The sequence below is a fragment of the Bos mutus genome, chromosome 18 (genome assembly GCF_027580195.1).
Source record: "Bos mutus isolate GX-2022 chromosome 18, NWIPB_WYAK_1.1, whole genome shotgun sequence".
Taxonomy (NCBI): Eukaryota; Metazoa; Chordata; class Mammalia; order Artiodactyla; family Bovidae; genus Bos; species Bos mutus.
Window position 1 is genome coordinate 7,686,889 of NC_091634.1, and position 21,749 is coordinate 7,708,637.

The window sequence follows — 21,749 nt, forward strand, 5'->3', positions numbered from 1 at the left end:
GCGGTGCCTGGCAGAGCTCCTAGAATGTGGTAGGATGTTTGATAAATGCTGCGGGTGGAGTGTGTGAAAAGTCACAGGTGATAGGAATGGGTGACGGGTTGCAGTGCTACACAGAGGAGTTGGTTGAGTCCTTTCAGAACATGGGGATGGGGAGGTGGAAGGCTTGATCATAGAGGGTGAGGGGCCCAGACTCCTACGGAGGTGGCAAGAGGAACAGAAGACACCAGGATAGCATCTTACCCAGAGACAGGAGGTGAGGGGCAGGAATGGACATCACTGGTCAAACAGAAATGGAGGTGGGGGCACTTCAGCATCTGGGAATAGGGAAGAGACTTGGAAGGGGTTGGGAAGCAGAGAATGGGAAACCCAGTGCCAGCTTCTGGGGGATGGGTGGGCACTGGGAGGAATAGGATTATACAATCATCCATCTGATTGTCCATGTATCCATCCATCCATCTGTCCATCCACCCATCCATCCATCCATCCATCCATCCACCCATCCATCCATCTGTCCATCCACCCATCCATCCATCCAGCCATTCATCTGTCAATCCATCCATCTGTTCATCCGTCCATCCATCTGTCCATCTACCCATCCATCCATCCATCTGTTCATCCATCCATCCACCCATCCATCCATCTGTTCATCCAGCCAGCCAGCCATTCATCTGTCCGTCCATCCATCTGTTCATCCACCCATCCATCCATCTGTTCGTCCATCCATCCATCCGTCCATCCATCTGTCCATCTACCCATCCATCCATCCATCCATCCATCCATCCATCCATCCATCCGTCCATCCATCCATCCATCCATCCATTCATCTGTTCATCCATCCATCCATCTGTTCATCCACCCATCCATCCATCTGTTCATCCATCCATCCATCCATCCATCCATCTGTCCATCTACCCATCCATCCATCTATCTGTTCATCCGTCCATCCATCCATCCATCCATTCATCTGTTCATCCATCCATCCATCTGTTCATCCACCCATCCATCCATCTGACCATCTACCCATTCATCCATCTGTCTGTTCATCCATCCATCCATCCATCCATCCGTCCATCCATCTGTCCATCTATCCATTCATCTGTTCATCCACCCATCCATCCATCTGACCATCATCCATCCATCTGTCCATCCATCCATCCATCCATCCATTCATCTGTTCATCCATCCATCCGTTCATCCACGCATCCATCCATCTGACCATTTACCCATCCATCCATCTGTCTGTTCATCCATTCATCTGTTCATCCACCCATCCATCCATCTGTTCATCCACCCATCCATCCATCTGTTCATCCACCCATCCATCCATCTGACCACCTACCCATCCATCCATCCATCTGTTCATCTGTCCATCCATCCATCCATCCTTTCATCTGTTCATCCACCCATCCATCCATCTGACCATCTACCCATCCATCCATCTCTCTGTTCATCCATCCATCCATTCATCTGTCCATCCATCTGTCCATCTATCCATTCATCTGTTCATCCACCCATCCATCCATCTGACCATCTACCCATCCATCCATCCATCTGTTCATCCATCCATCCATCCATCCATCTGTTCATCCATCCATCTGTTCATCCACCCATCCATCCATCTGACCACCTACCCATCCATCCATCCGTCTGTTCATCCATCCATCCATCCATCTGTTCATCCACCCATCCATCCATCTGACCACCTACCCATCCATCCATCCGTCTGTTCATCCATCCATCCATCCAACCATCTACCCTCCATCCATTTATCTATCTATCCATTCATCCAGCTTCCATCCATCCCTCTCTCCAGTCAGCATCCACTTCTCTATCCATCCTCCAAACATCCATCCATCTCTTCCTCTGACTAAGACCAGGGGAGGCCTCCCCTGGATCAGGACCTGGCACTGGGTCCACAAACGGGACAGGTAAGTAGATATACCTTACAGCTGTGCTGTCCAACACAGGAGCCACAGGCCACATGTAGCTATTCAGCACTAGAAATGTGATGCCTGTGACCGAGGAAAGGAACATTTCCAATTTCATTTCATTTTAATCACCTTAAATTTAACTTGAAAAACAGAAGCAAAAGATAAATAAATAAACAGAAGCAACATCATTCTTCTTAAATGCAGCATTAACACTTTGGGAAGACTGTATCTCACTTAACCCTTGGAGACAGGGCATCAAAATTGAGATAAAGCTCGTAAAGTATCTCATGGGTAATTTCTGTATTGATGATATGTTGAAATGATGATGTTTTGGATATATGAGATTAAACAAAACATATTTCTAAAATTAGCTTCATTCCTTTCTCTTTCCTAAAAGAATGTGGCTGCCAGAAAGTATAAAATGACACTCATAGCTAGCATACCCGTTGAATTGATTCTGCTGGCCTGGGGGACTTTCAGTCTACTTCGTATCCTGCCTGTAGATTCATCTCTTGAGGAGGAAGGGAGTGGTTTCCCAGGGGCAAGGATGGCCCAGTAGGGGAAACACACCAGGTGTGACCTGAGTGGACAAAGCAACCAGAGAGAGGGTCTGGCAAAGGCATAGAGGCTGGGGAGATGGCTGGGAGATATTTCTTCCTGTCCTAAGAGGGGACTTCCAGGGATAGCACATGTTCCTGGGTCCTGGGGTGGAAACCCACACCCAGCCCTGGGGGCTTAAAGGCAGCAGGGAGCTATGCCAGGTAGGGCTGGGCTAGTCAGGACATGCCCTCTGCCCTGTGAGCCCCTGAGAAGATGAACACATCACCTGCGTGCGTCACTGGACCTGGAGGGGACCCCCTTCCACCTCTGACCTCAGGGACTGAATGTGAAACGGTAGCAAAAAGTAGTCTTCCCGCCTGGGGCTGAGGGCAGAGATGGGAGCTCTCAAGCGTGCCACCCACCACCCCCCCTCCACACTCACACACACAGTCCTCCGGCCGCAATTCTATGGGTTCTCTCCAGACTCCCCCGGGGCCCCAGGAAGTCCCAGGATGTATCATTTTGCTCCTGGAGCTCAGACATGGGCAAAGGGAGGTCACTGGGTCATGAGGTCACGTTTCCACTGAATCCGGGCCACTGTCACCTCCAGAGCCTGACCTTTCCATTAAAAGTTAGTAATTGCTGGGAATTCTGGGAAAGCGGAAGACAGGCCAGCTCCGGCTGGGTTCTCCAGAGGGCAGAGGCTGGGGGCAGGGTTCCCAAATCCTCGAGGCTGATGAGGAAGTGGGCCGCTAGAGGGGCAGGGGGTGCGGAATCCTGGGTCTTGCGGGAGGAAGGGATGGGGGCTGGGGTTCCTGTGACCCAGACAGAGATGAAACTGGGACATCCGGACCTCGGGAAGGAGTGGGTCATGGGAGGCAGAGGGATGTCTTTGTCCCCAGGGCGACCAAGGGACCCTCCGCGAAGGAACGGAAGAATCAGGCTGGGAGGGGTGGGAAGACGGCAGGCAGCTGACACCTCAAAGCCGGCACGGCTCCCTGCCCCCAGCCCTCTAATCAGTGGGTCCATCTCGGGGTGTGCAGCATTGTAGAAACCTCCGTCTCTATTCCCCGCCCGGATTACTCCATCCCGGTGGAGGAGCCTGCCCCAGGGCCGATACCGTAGACCGGGCTCCACCCCACACACTCACGTAGGCGCCCCTCCCGGAGCAGGGAGGGGGCTGGGCGAGGGCGGGGCCACACCTGTCCTCCTCTGGAAGAGTGGACGGCTGGGGGAACCCTGCCCCTGGGATCCTGGAATTGGACAGAGCCCTGGGGAAAGGATGCTCCAGGCGAGGAGGGAAGGCTGAAAACCTGCCTCTTTACCAACTGTCCGGTCTTAAAAGAAGAAACGGGGCGAGAAGGGACCCACGTATACAGAAAGCTGGGAATCCTGAGAGATCAAGCCTGGTGGTGACGCTGTGTAGGGAAACCCGGACTCCTGGGTCAGAGAGGAGGAGGTGAGGGATGGAGAGGTTAGGCTTCTGGTCCCTGAGGCTGGGCCAGACAGCGCCCAGTGAGCTTTCTGGGATGGGGTGTTGGCTATAAGAATCTGGGGTCCACAGGGGTGGGCTCAAGAACAAAGGCGCTGCCCCTCCCCCGCGATTTCCGGTGGGCCCTCCCAGCCTCATCCTCACCCCTCCTTAGGGCTCTCCTCGGCCAAGAGGCCAGAACCAGCCAAACCAGCTGTGCTAGCTGGGCATCCCCATGACCCCCTCCCCCTAAGGTGCTCCAGGGCGATGGCAGTGAGTAGGAGGGTGAGCAGGTGGGTGAGCGCCGGCTTACGTCCTAGAGATCAGGACGCCCCAGTTGCTGCCTCCTGCCTGCCCTGCTGCTCCAGCTGATCCCCGATCCTTCCATCATCCCACCCTGGGCAACTGGGGTTGGCACTTCCTCCTTGGCCTCACTCTCTCCCCAAACCTGCTCCACCGAACATCCGTCCTGCCCGTCCTGCTCCTTCTGTTCCATTCATTCATTCAGCAACTCCTACAGATCCCCGGTTCTGTGACAGACGCTGTTCCAGGCACTGGGTATACTGCTGCTGCTGCTCCTAAGTCACGTCAGTCGTGTCCGACTCTGTGCGACCCCATAGACGGCAGCCCACCAGGCTCCCCCGTCCCTGGGATTCTCCAGGCAAGAACACTGGAGTGGGTTGCCATTTCCTTCTCCAATTCATGAAAGTGAAAAGTGAAAGTGAAGTGGCTCAGTCGTGTCCCACTCCTAGCGACCCCATGGACTGCAGCCCACCAGGCTCCTCCGTCCATGGGATTTTCCAGGCAAGAGTACTGGAGTGGGTTGCAGGGCGCAAAAAATGAATAGTGACCCTACCTCCTAACCTCAGAACAAACACGGATCGGGAATTCCCTGGTGGTCCCATGGTTAGGACTCACTGCTTTCACTGCCAAGGGCCTGGGTTCAGTCCCTGACTGGAGAACTAAGATCACATAAGCCTGCAGGCTAAAAAAAGTAAATAAATAAATAAGTGACCTCAGACTAGCAAAAGGGACTTTGCACATATGTGATCAAGTTAAGGATTTGATATTAAAACATGTAGCTTGTATGCAAAATCACCAGTATTACACATTTGGTAGTTTGTAGCTTGCATATGCATATGTATCTTCTTATCAGAATGAAAAGCTGGACAAAACATAAAAAAAAGAAAGAAAATACCCCATCTCCAGGTCTTCGTGGGGAGGCAAGAGCTAAACTCTGATAAACAATAATTAGCAAACCCAGGTGGTCTCATCACATTCCTCCAGTGCTTTTCCATTAATTCACCCCAATGCTTAAGAACTCTGCCCCTCTTGTTTTAGCAGAATTGAATTCAATCTCTCCCCGATTGCAATAAACACAGTTACAATAGTCTTGAATAAAATCTTCCTTGCCAGTTGAAAAAAAAAAAAAAAGTTAAGGATTTGAGGCGAGGAGGCGACCCTAGGTGATTTGGGTGGGCCTAATGTAATTTACTGAGCGCTGAAGAATTGATGCTTTTGAACTGTGGTGTTGGAGAAGACTCTTGAGGGTCTTTTGGACAATAAGGAGATCCAACCAGTCCATCCTAAAGGAAATCAGTCCTGAATATTTATTGGAAGGACTGATGCCGAAGCTGAAACTCCAATACTTTGGCCACCTGATGTGAGAAGTGACTCATTGGAAAAGACCCTGATGCTGGGAAAGATTGAGGGCAGGAGGAGAAGAGGACAACAGAGGATGAGATGGTTGGATGGCATCAGCGACTCAATGGACATGAGTTTGAGTAAGCTCAGGAAGTTGGCGATGGACAGGGAAGCCTGCAGTCTGTGGGGTCACAGAGTCAGACAAGACTTAGACTGAACAACAACAGCAAATGTAATTTACAAATGACAAAGGGAGGCAGGAAGGTCAGGGTTAGAGAAAGACTGATGGTGCTACTCTGCTGGCTTTGCAGATGGAGGAAGGAGCCACAGGCCAAACAATGCAGGCAGCCTGTAAAATGTGGAAAAGGCAAAGAAAGAGTTTCTCTTCTGGAACCCCCAGAAGAAACAGCCCTGCCGACACCTTGATTTTAGCCTAGTAAAATCCATTTTAGGCTTTCCTGGTAGCTCAGCCGGTAAAGAATGCAGGAGACCATGGTTTGATTCTTGGGTGGGGAAGATGCCCTGGGGAAGTGATGGGCTACCCACTCCAGTACTCTTGGGCTTCCCTGGTGGCTCAGACGAAGAAACTGCCCACAATGCGGGAGACCTGGGTTCGATCCCTGAGTTCGGAAGATCCCCTGGAGAAGAGAATGGCTACCCACTCCAGTATTCTGGCCTGGAGAATTCCATGGACAGAGAAGCCTGACAGGCTACAGTCCATGAAGTCACAAAGAGTCAGACATGACTGAGCTCAAAATCCATTTTGGGCTTCTGCTTTCCAGAACTGTTAGAGAATAAAACTGTGTTCTATTTATTTATTTGGTTGCACTGGGTTTCAGCTGAAGCACATGGGATCTTTAGTTGTGAAATGCAAACTCCTGGTTGTGGCATGTAGATAGATATAGCTAGCTCCCTGACCAGGGATTGAACCCAGGCCCTCCGCATTGGGAGCCTGGAGTCTTAGCCACTGCACCACTGGGAAGTCCCGATTTGGGTTGTTCTAAACCATGAAATCTGTGGCAATTTGTTACAGCTGCAGCAGGGAACTAATACGGTGGTCAAGGAGAAAGATAACCAACAGCTAAAAATTAAATAGTTTCCTGATGAGGGTGAAAGAGGAGAGTGAAAAAGCTGGCTTAAAACTCAACACTCAAAAAACTAAGATCATGGCATCAGGTCCCATAAGTTCATGGCAAATAGAGGGGATTAAAGGGGAAACAGTGACAGATATTATTTTCTTGGGCTCCAAAATCACTGTGGATGGTGACTGCAGCCATGAAATTAAAAGTGGCTTGTTCCTTGGAAGAAAAGCTATGACAAATGTAGACAACATATTGAAAAGCAGAGACATCACTTTGCCACAAAGGTCTGTATATTCAAAGCTATGATTTTTCCAGTAGTCATGTATGGGTATGAGATTTGGTCCATAATGAAGGCTGAGCACCGAAGAATTGATGCTTTCGAATTGGACGAACAGGATAAAGAAGACAGCAAGGGCACAGCTTCAGAGGTGGGACTGTGCCCCTCAATAGGCAGAATGGAGAGACGGAGGGAGCTGGGTCCCCTGTGACGTGGCGGGTTCTCTCCCAGCTCAGGGAAACCGACACGCCTTGCCAAGGCACAGGGACACGCTTCCATACCAAGATACACAGTCATAGTTTTGTTGTATCTGTCAAAGCCTTACGTAGCCCTTAGTCAGTGCCTGACGAAGTGCCAAGAGACCTACCCAGCTCCACATTTAATCCCCGTGATGACCTTATGCAGCTGGCACTATTATTAAGTCCATTTTACAGATGAGAAAACTGAGACACAGAAGGCAAACACCACTTGTCCAGCTTGGATTTGAACCTGGCAAGCAGTGCTGCTACTATAAAGGCATGAGCAGGGCTGGAGGAGAAAAACTTCTTGCCCACCATCAACACTTAATCAACAGTTGCTCAGGGTTACCAGTTCTCATCCTGGCTGCCGATCAGAATCCCTTTTAAAAGCCCTTCCCCGGGCTCAGATAAGTCAGAAGCTCCAAGGTCCTCGCGCAATCATCTGTCTCTCCTGGGGGTTGGTTGGTGGTCTCTGGAGGGGGGATTCTGTCTGCCCTCCTCAGCATCAGGGACCCAAGGCTCTTGGAACAAACTGGGAAGAATTCACAACACAAATGTTGAGCCCGATGGTTGCTCGATCTGGGACAGTTTTGTCCCTTCCAAAGGACATTTGGACATATCTGGAGATATCTTTTGGTTGTTGCAGCTGGGGAAGGAGATGCTACTGGGATTAACGAGCCAAAGCCAAGGAGGCCACCCAACGTCTGACAGCACACAGGTGGCCCCACAAGGATGATTCCTCCAGCTTCAAGTGTCACCAGGGCCAAGGTGAGAAGCCCTGCTCCAGGCACATCTTCTAGTGTTGGGGAAACACAAGGCGGCAGGGAGTGGGGTGGGGAGGGCAGGGGGAAGGTGCAAGCTAAAAAAATTTACAAGGAAAGAAATGAGTCAGGGAGGTGGGACGTTCCATACGGGATAATATACCAGGCTCTTCAGCACCTGGAACAGCAAAAGGACATCGTCACACAAGTTAGCTCTTTTCTTGAAACCCAAGTTAAGATCTGTGCATTGCACATTCTGTAAATTTGACCCTGTTCCAAAAAAATACAACTGAGAACATGGAACCCTAGTTAAAATGTTCATTGAAGGGTTAGAGTGTGCTCGTTTCTGCAACTCACTTTGAAATGCATTAAAATATTGTCATATATCGTATTAATGTGATTCATAATAAGAAATGTATATTTTGTTCCTGCCACAGAGTTCCTAAAGCCCTTGGAATTTCCTAAGTGATAAGAATGATAAAGTTGTCCTGTTGTTGGTCAGTCGCTCAGTCGTGTCCAACTCCTTGTGACCTCATGGATGGCAGCAGGCCAGGCCTTCCTGTCCCTCACCATCTCCCGGAGTTTGCCCAAGTTCATGTCCATTGCATCGGTGATGCCATCCAGCCATCTCTTCCTCGGATGCCCTTTTCTCTTTCTGCCCTCAGTTTTCCCCAGCATCAGGGACTTTTCTAGTGAGTCGGCTCTTTGCATCAGGTGACCAAAATACAGGAGCTTCAGCTTCAGCATCATTCCTTCCAATGAGTATTCAGGGTTGATTTCCCGTAAGATTGACTGGCTTGATCTCCTTGAAGTCCAAGGGACTCTCAGGAGTCTTCTCCAGCATCACAGTTCAAATGCATCAATTCTTTGGTGCTCTGCCTTCTTTACAGACCAGCTCTCATAACCATATGTGACGACTGGGAGTTGTCTTGACACTCAGCACTTCCATATTTTAACATACATTCCATGAAGAAGCAAGTGACTCAGATATGCCCAAGATCACCCTACTCATTTATTCCATATTTATTTCATATTTATTCTATAAATACCTCAAGCCCTTAACTGTCAGGGCGGTAGATCTGAGACGTGTTCTCCTGTCTTCTCGCTTGACGTGTTCTCCTGTCTTCCCTCTTGGCTGCCTAATGAATAAATCTTTTCTCTGTTGGAAATCTCAACATCTTAGCATTTTTGTCTTGCTCTGCATCAGGCAAACAAACCTGGTTCGGTAACAAAACCTTATATATCTTCTCCACAAATACCCATCTTATGATTACTTTAAAATAGAAGCTATGAAGTCTCTGCATCTGTCTGTATGTTCATGCATGTCTATATATATATATATATGCCTTGTAGATGTGTGGCTTTTTCTACCTCTAGTTGGCATTGCCTTTAGTAAGGAAGCTCACTTCCTGGCAGGGGCAGTAACCCCAGGATATTCTGGGGACCCCAAGAAGAGAAGAATTAACCCAAATCTCTAAGTGTGGCAGGCAAGATCTGATGGTAAGTTCTTGGCTTGACTTCCTCGCCTTCAGAGGTTTTTTTAAGAAGTAATATGAGATTTCTGATAAAAAGTTCGAGCAAAGCAGATTAAAAGATTCTATGTTGTCCATCACTACTCTTGCTCAGGTCCATGGGGTCGCAAAGAGTCGTGTCTGACTCTTTGCGACCCCATGGACCGCAGCACGCCAGGCCTCCCTGTCCATCACCAACTCCCGGAGTTCACTCAAACTCATGTCCATTGAGTCGCTGATGCCACCCAACCATCTCATCCTCTGTCGTCCCCTTCTCCTCCCGCCTTCAATCTTTCCCAGCATCAAGGTCTTTTCCAATGAGTCACTTCTGCACATCAGTTGGCCAAAGTGTTGGAGTTTCAGCTTAAACATCAGTCCTTCCAATGAATATTCAGGACTGATTTCCTTTAGGATGGACTGTATGGATCTCCTTGCAGTCCAAGGGACTCTCAAGAGTCTTCTCCAACACCACAGTTCAAAAGCATCAATTCTTCGGCGCTCAGCTTTCTTTATAGCCCAGCTCTCACATCCATACATGACTGTTGGAAAAACCATAGCCTTGACTAGATGGACCTTGGTTGGCAAAGTAATGTCTCTGCTTTTTAATATGCTGTCTAGGTTGGTCATGGCTTTTCTTCCAAGGAGTAGGCATCTTTTAATTTCATGGCTGCAGTCACCATCTGCAGTGATTTTGGAGCCCCCAAAAATAAAGTCTGACACTGTTTCCACTGTTTCCCCATCTATTTGCCATGAAGTGATGGGACCAGATGCCATGATCTTCGTTTTCTGAATGTTGGGTTTTAAGCCAACTTTTCCACTCTCCTCTTTCACTTTCATCAAGAGGCTTTTTAGTTCCTCTTCACTTTCTGCCATAAGGGTGGTGTCATCTGCATATCTGAAGTTATTGATATTTCTCCCGGCAATCTTCATTCCAGCTTGTGCTTCATTCAACCCAGCATTTCGCATGATGTACTCTGCATGGAAGTTAAATAAGCAGGGTGACAACATACAGCCTTGACGTGCTCCTTTTCCTATTTGGAACCAGTCTGTTGTTCCATGTCCACTATTCTTGCTGCACATATGTAAATAATCAAGCCAAGTCTTTCGAAACCAGACTTAATTGGCAAACAAATTTATCTTTCTGTGGTTCTCTCTGATGGAAATTGGGGTGATTGTAGAGAGTAAAAAACTATATTTCAGTAGACACTATAATACACACATGTGTTGGGACTTCTCTGCTGCTCCAGTGTTTGAGAATCCTCTTTACTATGCAGGGGACACAGGTTCGATCCCTGGTCGGGAACCTAAAATCCTGTATGCCAATGAGAACTGAGTCCTTGGTGCTGCAACACCAGAGCCCATGTGCTCTGGAGACGCTGTACTAAAACTAGAGAGAAGTCTATGAACTGCAATGAAGTAAGTGTCCAAACACTGCAACAAAAGATCCCACAGGCTGCAGTGAGCATCCTGCATGATGCAACCAAGACCTCATGATGCCAAAAATAAAATTTTTTTTAAGAAAAGAGTATTTGTTAAAAAAATACAGAAAGTATAAAAGTCATTTTTTAAAAATACATACCTATGGATATTAGATTTTAGTTTTGTTTATTGTCTTTGAGATTTTGTTTTCTCCCTGTAAATCGAACTAGATTCTGAACTCATCTAGTTTTCTCCAGTATTTGACTATTGTCCATACTAACATTTCCAATTTTTTCCCTACTCTTCTGACTTGGAATCACGGAAGACTAACACTGCCCTGTTCCCAAAGCCTTGCAAACTAAAGCTGGACAGATGGATAGCAAAATCACAAACAGCTCGTGTACGGACAGTCTTCAGGCCCGTTGTTGCTATGTGAACACTCAGAAGGATCACCAGGGGGACTTTCCTGGCGGTCCAGGGGCTGAGACTCTGCAGTCTCAGTGCAGGGGGACCCAGGTTCCATCCCTGATTGGGGAAATAGACCCTGCCTGCCGCAAGTAAGAGTTCACGTGCCACAACTAAAGATCCTGCAGGCCATGACTAAGACCCAAGGCAGCCAAATAAATAAATAGTACAAAGAAGAAAAAGAAGAAGATCACCAGAGACATACCGACCAGGAACACCTGTCATGTTGCCATTGCTTGCCCCCACTCCATCTGAAGACGTTCTGGGCCCGACACGTAGAAACGTTCTCAACTGGCTGCCTTCAGAACTCAGAAACTGGGATTCTAATCTTCTCTAATCGTTAACCATTGTTTTTCTTTTGTTTCCATAGAAATGCCTTATTAAATACCTCATTTCTCATGCAATATAGGCCTCACTTTGGGAACCCAGCTGTACTACCACCTCCTAAAAATGAGACACAACTGTTTCACTGAACTGACCTATTTTCCAGACTAAGAGACTAATTCAACGAAATAATGGAACGATCTACCAGTTCAGCTTTTCCTGTGTGGAGTTTCCAAAGAAGTTTCAGAGGAGGGGACTGATGGGGTTTAGGACAGGCTACCCTAACACCTGCCACTTTGGTATATAGATTATTTTAAGCTGAAGACAATCAAGGCCCGACAGACCCAAGAAATGCTTTTTACCTCTCCCTTAGCTGCCTAAAAGAATTCAGATAGGGAGCCTAGTCCAGGAAGAGAACTATCCCCAGAGATAACTGTTTAATACAAAGAGGATGGGTAGGTATACTAAATTGGAGGGGGAGGGGTGGGGCTGGCCAGGTCCCCATTTGTTCAAATTCCCCTGGGTCCCATTGTCTTTCCATAGCGTGGCAAATATGTGTTAACCAAACACTTCCCATCTTCCCATGAACTGGTTTCCTTCCCTTTGAAGCCCCAGACCCCCTCTCGCTTTTTCTTAGCTCAGGCTGTCATTTAAGCCTCAACTGCCTGACAGTCCTTGAGCCTCTCGAGTCTGTGCAAGTCTCCTGCACACAAAGCTAACTTTGTTTTTCTCTTGTTGATTTGTCTTAATTCAATTTAATCGTTGGACCAGCCAAAAGAACCTAGAAGGGTAGAAGAAAAAAATTTAAATACTTATTTCTTTGGCTGTGCCCGGTCTTAGCTGCAGCACTCGGGATCTTTGATCTCCCTCGTGGCAGGTGGGATCCATAACTGCCGCGCGCAGACTCTTCGCTGCAGCACGTGGGATCCAGTTCTGCGACCAGGGCTCAAACCCTGGGCTGCTTGCATGGGAAGCCCTGAGTCTTAGCCACTGCACCACCAGGGAAGTCTCAACAGAAGAGATTTTCTCCCTCCCTACTCTTACTAATTTAAGTTTATAGGCGTCTCTGGTGGCTCAGTGGTAAGGAATCCGCCTGCCAATGCAGGAGACATGGGTTCGTTCCCCGATTTGGGAAGAATTCCACATGCCGTGGAACAACTAAGCTCGTGTGCCACGTCTAATGAGCCTGTGCTCGAGATCCAGGGAGCCGCCATGACTGAAGCCCATGTGCCCTAGAGCCTGCGCTCTGAAGCAAGAAAAATTACCGCAATGAGAAACGGAGCACCCACTCTCTGCAACTACAGAAAAGCCTTCGCGGCAATGAAGACCCAGAACAGCCATAGATAAATTTACATTTCTCATATGACCCAACAATTATATTCCTGAGTCTCTACCCAAGAGAAACAAAAGCACATATCCATGGGAAAACCCATGAATGGTCACAGCAGCATTATTTATTATAAGCAACTAGGAGATGTGAAGTGAATGAAGTGAAAGTCGCTCAGTTGTGTCCAACTCTGCGACCCCATGGACTATACGGTGAATGGAATTCTCCAGGTCAGAATACTGGAGTGGTTAGCCGTTCCCTTCTCCAGGGGATCTTCCCAGCCCAGGGATCGAACCCAGGTATCCCACATTGCAGGCGGATTCCTTATCAGCTGAACCATAAGAGCAGCCCCATAAGCAACTAGGAGAGGCACCCCAGATGTTCATCAACAGGCAATTGAATCAACAAAGTCTGGCACCACCGGACCATGGAATACTGCTGGACAATAAAAAGGAATGAACTTCTGAAGCACCCAAAAATGTGGACAAACCTCAAAATAATTCTGCTGAGCAAAAAAAAGCCAGACCAAAAAAAAAAAAAAAAATAGAACATTCTGTATGCTTCCATTTATATAGAAGTCTAGAAAAAATGCAGACTAACCTGCAGTGACAGAAAGCAGGTCATTGGGTGCCTGGGGATGAGGGTGGGGTGGGGTAGAAGGAGGATTTACAAAGGGACACAGGAAACTTTCGGGGTGGTGATGTGGTCACCATCTTGCTTGTGGTGATGGCTTCACAGGGGTACACGTATCAAAGCTTAGCAAATTGGGCACTTTCGAATATGTACAGTTTCCTGTATGTTAAGTATACATCAATAGAGCTGTGAGTAGGTAAATGGAAACAAATTCATTGAACCATATGCTTTAAAAGTTGAGTGAGTGAAGTGCTCAGTTGTGTCTGACTCTTTGTGACCCCATGGACTGTAGCCTACGAGGTTCCTCTGTCCAAGGAATTTTCAGGCAAGAGTACTGGAGTGGGTTGCCATTTCCTTCTCCAGGGGATCTTCCCGACCCAGGGATCGAACCCGGGTCTCCCGAATTGCAGGCTGTACTTTAAAAGGCTGTGTTTTATTGTATGGAATTGGATGATTATTATGTAAATTAGGGCTGAGTAAATCTGACTTGAAAAAAACAATAAAATTGCAGCCGGTAGATAAATAAGTCCTGGAGATCCAATGTACAGTGTAGTGAATGCAGACAACAATCCTGGATCACAAACTTCAAAGTTGCTAAGAGACTGGATTTTATTTATTGTTTATTCATTTACTTTTTGGCTACACCTCGAGGCTTGCAGGATCTCAGTTCCCCAGGTGGGGATTAAACCTGGGTCACAGCAGTGAAAGCCTGGAATCCTAAGCGCTGCTCACCAGGGAACTCCCAAGAGTGGATTTTAATTGTTCCCACCACAAAAACAGAAATGATCATCAAGAGATATGATAAAGGTGTTAGCTAACGCTCCAATAGTAATCACGCTGCAACAGATCAACGTATCAGGTCATCATATTGTACACCTCATCTTACCCAATGTTGTATGCCAATTACATCTCAGTGTAAAAAGTGGATGGGAAGATAAGCCAGAAAGCAAACTGAATGAAAATTCTACGACGACTCTGAAGGATGGGTATGCAATAGTCATCGTATAATACTTCTGATTTTTCTGTGTGCTTGAAGTAGTTTATCAGTATATTCATGTGAGTAAAAAGGGGGCAAAGGAAAACTGTCTCCACTCACACTTTTGGCACCAATATGTATGGTTTCTCCCCCTCAATGCCACGCCCCACACCCACCAATTCTCCAGATACCAGCTGGGTGTTCAACAATTCACTTCACTAACTACCCAGAGTCAGCACAGACTCCACAGGTTGAGGGCTTGGTCCCACAAGACTGGCCCATCTTCAGATGCCAATCTCGAGTCCCAGATTGTTTGTTTTTACATGTGGGGTTTTTGTTTTGTTTTTGTTTGTTTTTATATTGGAGGTCATATGATTTATCATAATGATACTTATCATAAGTATGATATCACTTATACGTGGAATCTTTAAAAATGATACTAATGAGCTTACTTGCGAAACAGACTTAGAAAACTTATGGTTACCAAAGCGGAAAGGTGGGGAGGAGGGATACATTGGGATTGACATGTACACACTGCCATATTTAAAACTGATGACCTGAGATGGGACCAGGTCACCCTCAACACACTGGATGCTCACTGCAGGGAGACACAGGAGCCTTATCCGTCAGCCCAGGAGCGTCCGTGACTGGTTCCCAGAAACTGTTAGTCTCTCAGTCGTGTCCCACTCTTTATGAGAGTGTAGCCCTCCAGGCTCGTCTGTCCATGGGATTCTCCAGGCCAGAATGCTGGAGTGGGTTGCCATTTCCTTCTCCAGGAATCTTTCTGATCCAGGGATTGAACCCTGGGTCTCCCACACTGCAGGAAGATTCTTTACTGAGCCACCAGGGAAGCCCAGAAAATGACGTGCAAATTTGCATTCTTCCAAATCATACTGTGTGTTTGTTTTCATGAAAACATAGGCTCAAAACAGAAAGCCTAATGATTACTAAAAAGGAGGAAGAGGAGAGGGTCGCTGGCAGGGCTCCTGAGCCTTTTAACGCGTGTCCTCTTCATGCTATCATTTCACTGCTCGTAACCTCCCCTGGAGAAGACCTTCAACCCGCAGGATGTTCACAGCGCTGTTGTGTGTCACAGCCAAAGCGCTGGGAACCACCTAGGCGCCGCCAATAGGAGTGATCAAATAAACTGAGACTCACCCTGCTATGAAATGTGACGCAGCAGATTAAAATCGCAAAACAGGGCTGGTGACAGATTAAGTTCTCTGAGGCCTATTAAGTGAGAAAAGCAAGTTGCTGGACAGTTCATCTGGGACACTACGCAATATTCAGATGAAAAAAACCCTACAAAAGTGTATATTTATGAAGACTTAAATATGTGGGAGAGTATGGGGGAGAAGACACTGTGAGGAAACACACTCGACAAAAAGAGTGGGTCCCCTAGGAAAGACATCGAGTGACCAAGGGACTTTCTCTATGAACTTGAACACAGTCTCATTGAACAGCTGTGTGTAAAAGAATCCAAAGTTTTTGAATTCTGAAAGTCGCTCAGTTGTGTCTGACTCTCTGCCACCCCATGGCTTATACAGTCCATGGAATTCTCCAGGACAGAATACTGGAGTGGGTAGCCTTTCCTTTCTCCAGGGGATCTTCCCAACCCAGGGATCGAACCCAGGTCTCCCACATTGCGGGTGGATTCTTTACCAGCTGAGCCACAAGGGCAGCTCATAAAGTGGAAAGGGCAAGATTAACCCCCAGGGGGTCCACCACCAAGAAATAACCAGGAATAGTGTTCTGACATATTTTTTTTCATTTCTGCATGGTTTACTTTTAATTGGCAGAAATGTTTTATAAATTGACATATTTATTTTTAAGGGTTTTATCTTTGTTAAATTAGGTGGTTGGCATCCTGTTTTTGTCTCTTAATTTCATATATATAAATATATATACATTTCTTATAAATACACTATTTAAAATATAAATCTACAAAATATTAATATGTGTTTATATAATATTATATTTAATATATATTTATAATTTAAACATAATACACATTTATATTTACTCATCCCACTGTTTTCTGCGGGGATATAAAACCCCCTCTGTGCCCCTATATATATATATATATTGGAGAAGGAAATGGCAACCCACTCCAATATTCTTGCCTGGAGGATCCCATGGACAGAGGAGCCTGGCGGGCTATAGCCCATGGGGTTGCAAGAGTCGGACACAACTTAGTGACTAAGCCACCATATATACATAAAATCCTCTCTATGTACATATATGTGTGCCTGTGTATATATACACATAAATGACTACACAAATATGCAGAGGGGATGATATTACATATGTCATTTTCTTCGTTTTCTTCTTTGCATGTTTCATTTTATATCTTGCTGTTTTGCACACGGCTCTCCACATAAACATTTGCCATGGTGCTTCAGGCTGCTCGTAAACATCACTTTTGATGCCTGCCTAGGTTTCTATGGGTGGAGTAGGGTTTACTTCCTCACTTGCCTCTGGTTGGACATTTGGTTCCTTGCCAAGTGTTCTCTGGGATAATTATGTTTACACCCAGCGCCATCTCTGCATTTTGGATTTGTTCCACCATCTCCAGAACTGAATCCTTGACCGGTCAGCGGGAGTAAACCCTTGGTTCTGAAAATGATTTTCTTGCTTTGTGATTATCAAAAAGAGAAAGAAAAAATTGCATCCATGCATGGTGTGGAGCGAGTTTGGGAACTGCAGAAAAGCAAAAGATGGGAAAGCAAAGCCTCTGGTGATTCTGTCTCCATTATTGGCTCTGGAGCCTTCCATTAATTCCAAGTTGAATAATTTTCTTCCATTTCATGGTGAGAATACATTACACAGCACTTCTGCATTCTGCTTATTTTGATTTAGTCCATCATAAAAACGTGTTCCCCTTTCACTTAAAATGATTGCATAACATTCCATAACGTTGCTATCCCATACTTTACAGAACCTTTCCTCTAAAGCTTATTATTACTATAAATATTTCAACTTATGATTACAAATATCTTTTGCACCTATTTTTTTTACTGATACAAATAATGCAACAGAGAAAATCTTTGTGCATCAGCTTTCCTGCAGATCTTAAGGTTATGTCCTTCCCATGAAAGAAAAGTGAAAGCTGCTCAGTCACGTCTGACTTTTTGTGACCCCATGGACTGTAGCCCACCAGGCTCTTCTGTCCATGGGATTCTCCTGGCAAGAATACTGGAGTGGGTATCTATTCCCTTCTCCAGGGGATCTTTCCAAACCAGGGATTGAACTTGAATGTCTTATATTGCAGTCTGAGCCACAAGGGTCCTTCCCATAGAGTCCCGGAAACAGAATTACTGGGTAAGAGTGCCAAGTCAGTTTCTGGAAAGGCAAACAACTTCCACTCGTTTACAAAATGGATGATACGGTAGAGTTTGTGTTACACATCCTCCCTATGGAATGTTATCAAATTTATTAGAGTTTTCCTCTTGGTCAGTGAAAAACTGAGTCTCACTGTCATTTCTGTATTCATTCACTGAGTCACTAAACATTTATTGACCACCTGCTACTATGGCTGGCATAGTTCTGGGCGCTGGAGATGCAGTAATGAACAAAATGGGCTCATTCCAGGAGAGAGTAAACAAGTCAATTAATAAAGGGATAGATCATTTCAGAAAGCAAAACGTACTATTAAAAGAGTCAAGAAGGAGGGTAAAGGGATTTCCCTGGTGGTCCAGTGTCTAAGACTCCTCTCTCCCATTGCAGAGGGCCTGGGTTCGATTCCTGGTCAGGGAACTAGATCCCATATGCCTCGACTAAAGATCCCATGTGCTACAAGTAAGACCCAGTGAAGACAAATAAATAAATACTTTTTTTTTGTTTTAAAGAAGGAGGGTAAAAGCTTTCCCACAGGTTGGGAATCCGTTGTAGTTCTGCCTTGTGACTTATCCATTTATTGGCATGGCAGTTCTGCATTTTCCATATCTTTATCCATTTATCACAACTATGACAAAACCTATGGGCTTCCCTGGTGGCTCAGATGGTAAAGTATCCATCTACTTGCAATTCGGGAGACCTGGGTTCGATCCCTGGGTTGGGAAGATCCCGGAGGAGGGCATGGCAACCCATTCCAGTATTAGGGCCATGGAGAATCCCCATGGACAGAGGAGCCTGGCGGGCTACAGCCCATGAGGTCGCACAAAGTCAGACAGGACTGAATGGCTAAGCACAACACGTGACAAACGCAGCAGTGATATGTCTTCAACATCCTCTGTGACAGTGACTCAGGCTGCCTCTGGTTATCTCAGGCAATGTTGCTCGATAAGCATTACCTTCCTTTTACACATGCACAAATTACGGGTCAAAGAGGTTAAGTAACTTGCCCAGAGCCACACAGCCTCGGTGGCACAGTGTCTAAAGACACTCAATCGAAAAAGCTTGAGACACTAAGGAGTTCTTGGATAATTTGTCTCCTTGACAATCGAATTTTTTTAAAGTTTATATTGGACTATCAATATAAACATGTCCAATTCCATGGACCTGAGTTAGTAGAGGACAGAGGAGCCTGGCATGCTGCAGTCCACGGGGTCGAAAAGAGTCAGACACGACTTGGCACCCGAACAACAACATCAGCCAAGTGCATACGTATAAGAGAACATATTTCAGAAGTGAACAGCTTCATGAATTAATTCTACGTATATGCACCAATTATCCAGCACCAGACTTAAACAAAACCAAAACCGGGCCCTTGTGCCCTGCGGCCCCAATCTGCAATGTAATCATGCTCCTTGAATTCTCCTCTCTGCTAATCTCGTTTTAACCGCCAGCTCTGAATTCCTGAAAGGCATCCTTGATGAGATGCCTTCATCAAACCAACAGAGCATTGTAGGCATGCATTCTTGTCCCTATATGCTAAAACCCGCAACTTTTCATTCTCTGCCTTCGGAAGGTAGACTCTGTCTCATTTAAATTAATAGCAGATATGCAGACACACAAGCCCAAAGCCAGAAGGTGACCTGAGGACAACCAGATGGATGCAGAAAGGTCATCAAGGTCACGGGGAACAGAGCAGGTCCCCCGGGGCGTGGTCAGGAATGTTATGGGCTGGTGAGGGACAGGGGTGAGGAACATTTCAACCATAGCTTTGAAAGCTAGGTTGAGTGTCACAAACGGGGCTGGATAATAGTCAGCTATTTGCGCCCCATGTGATACTGGTCCCAGATCGCAGCAGGCAGCCCCCAAGATAGCCCCTAAGAATCCCCATCCTTGGCGTTTCCTACACAACTATATTACATTTACATACGTAAGTGATGGGAAGCAGCCATAGTACAGCTTTAGGCACTAAGAAGCCCACCTAAGTATCCTCTGACACTCTAGGGATGGGGAGGCAAATGTTCTGTCTATAAAGGCCAGAAAAAATATTTTAGACTTTGCCGTCGTATGGCCTGTATCAGCACCACTTGACTCTGATCTTGAAGTGAAAGAAGACCCACGGGGCAGGGGAGGGGAGATAAATCAGGAGTTTGAGATTAGCATATACACACTACGGTACATAAACTAGATAAACAACAAAGACCTACTGTACAGCACAGGGAACCCTATGCAATATCTGTAACCTATAATGGAAAAGAATCTGAGAAAGAATTCATATACATGTATGCATATGTATTTACAAAAAATTGTAAATTAACTATACTTCAATTAAAAAAAAAGGAAAGAGCCATAGACAATACATAAAAGAATGTGTTTCAATAAAACTTTACTTATAAAAACAGATTATGGGCTGGTTATGGCCAGAAGCCTGCTATTTGTCAACCCCTATTAATGGCAACCCACTCCAGTATTCTTGCCTGGAGAATCCCATGGACAGAGGAGCCTGGCAGGCTACAGTCCACGGGGTCGCAAAGAGTCGGACACGACCGAGTGAGTTCACTATTCCACAAGAGGGCTTTCCAGGTGGCGCTAGTGGTAAAGAATCTGCCTGCCAATGCAGATGCAAGAGACGTGGGTTCAATTTCCTGGGTTGGGAAGATCCCCTGGAGAAGGAAATGGCAACCCACTCCAGTATTCTTGCCTGGAGAATCCCCAGGGACAGAGGAGCTTGGTGGGCTATGGTCCATAGGGTCACAAAGAGTCGGACTGAAGCAACTAAGCAGGCACGCCTTCCAGGGGAACGTATCTTTGACTTACTTTTATTTTTGAGTACATTATTGATGATTTTTGGTTTTGGTTTTCTAGCCACACTGTTTCAGCGTGTGGGATCTTAGTTCTCCGACCAGGGATCAAACCCGTGCCCCCTGCCTTGGGAGTATGGAGTCTTAACCTTTGGACCACCAGGGAAGTTCCTTGATGGATTTTATTATATAACTATTTCTGTAATTCTTAAGATTTAAAATGCTTACAAAATTACATTTTGCTTATTTATATTATTTTAGCCTTCTAATTTTATTTTTAATTGAAGTATAGTTGATTTACAAAGTTGTATTAGTTTCAGATATACAGGAAAGCAATTCAGCTATATATATATATATTCTTTTTCACATTCTTTTCCATTATATGTTATTACAAAGTATTAAATATAGTTCCCTGTGCTATTCAGTAGGTCATCATTGTTCATTTTATATATGGTGATGTGTATCTATTAATCCCTTGACTTTCTGTTTATTACTGATTGAGAGTGCCCGTACCAGTTAAGTTAGATGTTGACTAGTCTGAAATCAATACCGTATGAAATGATGGTTTTTCAAGTAGAAAGACAATCCCCAAAGTTATTGTCCTTTAGGTCATTAACTATTTTTGGAGTTATGTCTCTAATTTCCCATCACTTACATATATAAATGTAATGTAGTTGTGTGGGAATGCCAAGAATGGGGATTTTTAGCAGCCGTCTTGGGGGCTTCCTGCTGCACTATGGGACCAATATCGAGTCTCAACCACCATTATCTCATTCTGGAATTCTCTCTTTTTAAATTTTCCCTTCACCACTTGGCATGTGGGATCTTAGTTTCCTGCCCAGGGATCGAACCCACATCCCCTGAATTGGAAGCTTGGAGTCTTAAACCACTGGACCTCCAGGGAAGTCCCATGCTTCTTTATTAATGTATTAAGGGAGAAGAACTAGTAGGTTCTATAATTCCAAAGTGGAATTGAAACAATATTTCAAACATCTGCAACAGCTCTGGTATGGTT

General features: G+C 45.9%; 1 protein-coding gene across 1 annotated transcript in view; it reads right to left on the reverse strand.

Annotated features, from left to right (window-relative positions):
• Nucleotides 1-21,749, reverse strand: part of SULT2B1 (sulfotransferase family 2B member 1) — an 84,209-nt gene that overhangs the window by 37,775 nt on the left and 24,685 nt on the right. The window lies entirely within an intron of this gene.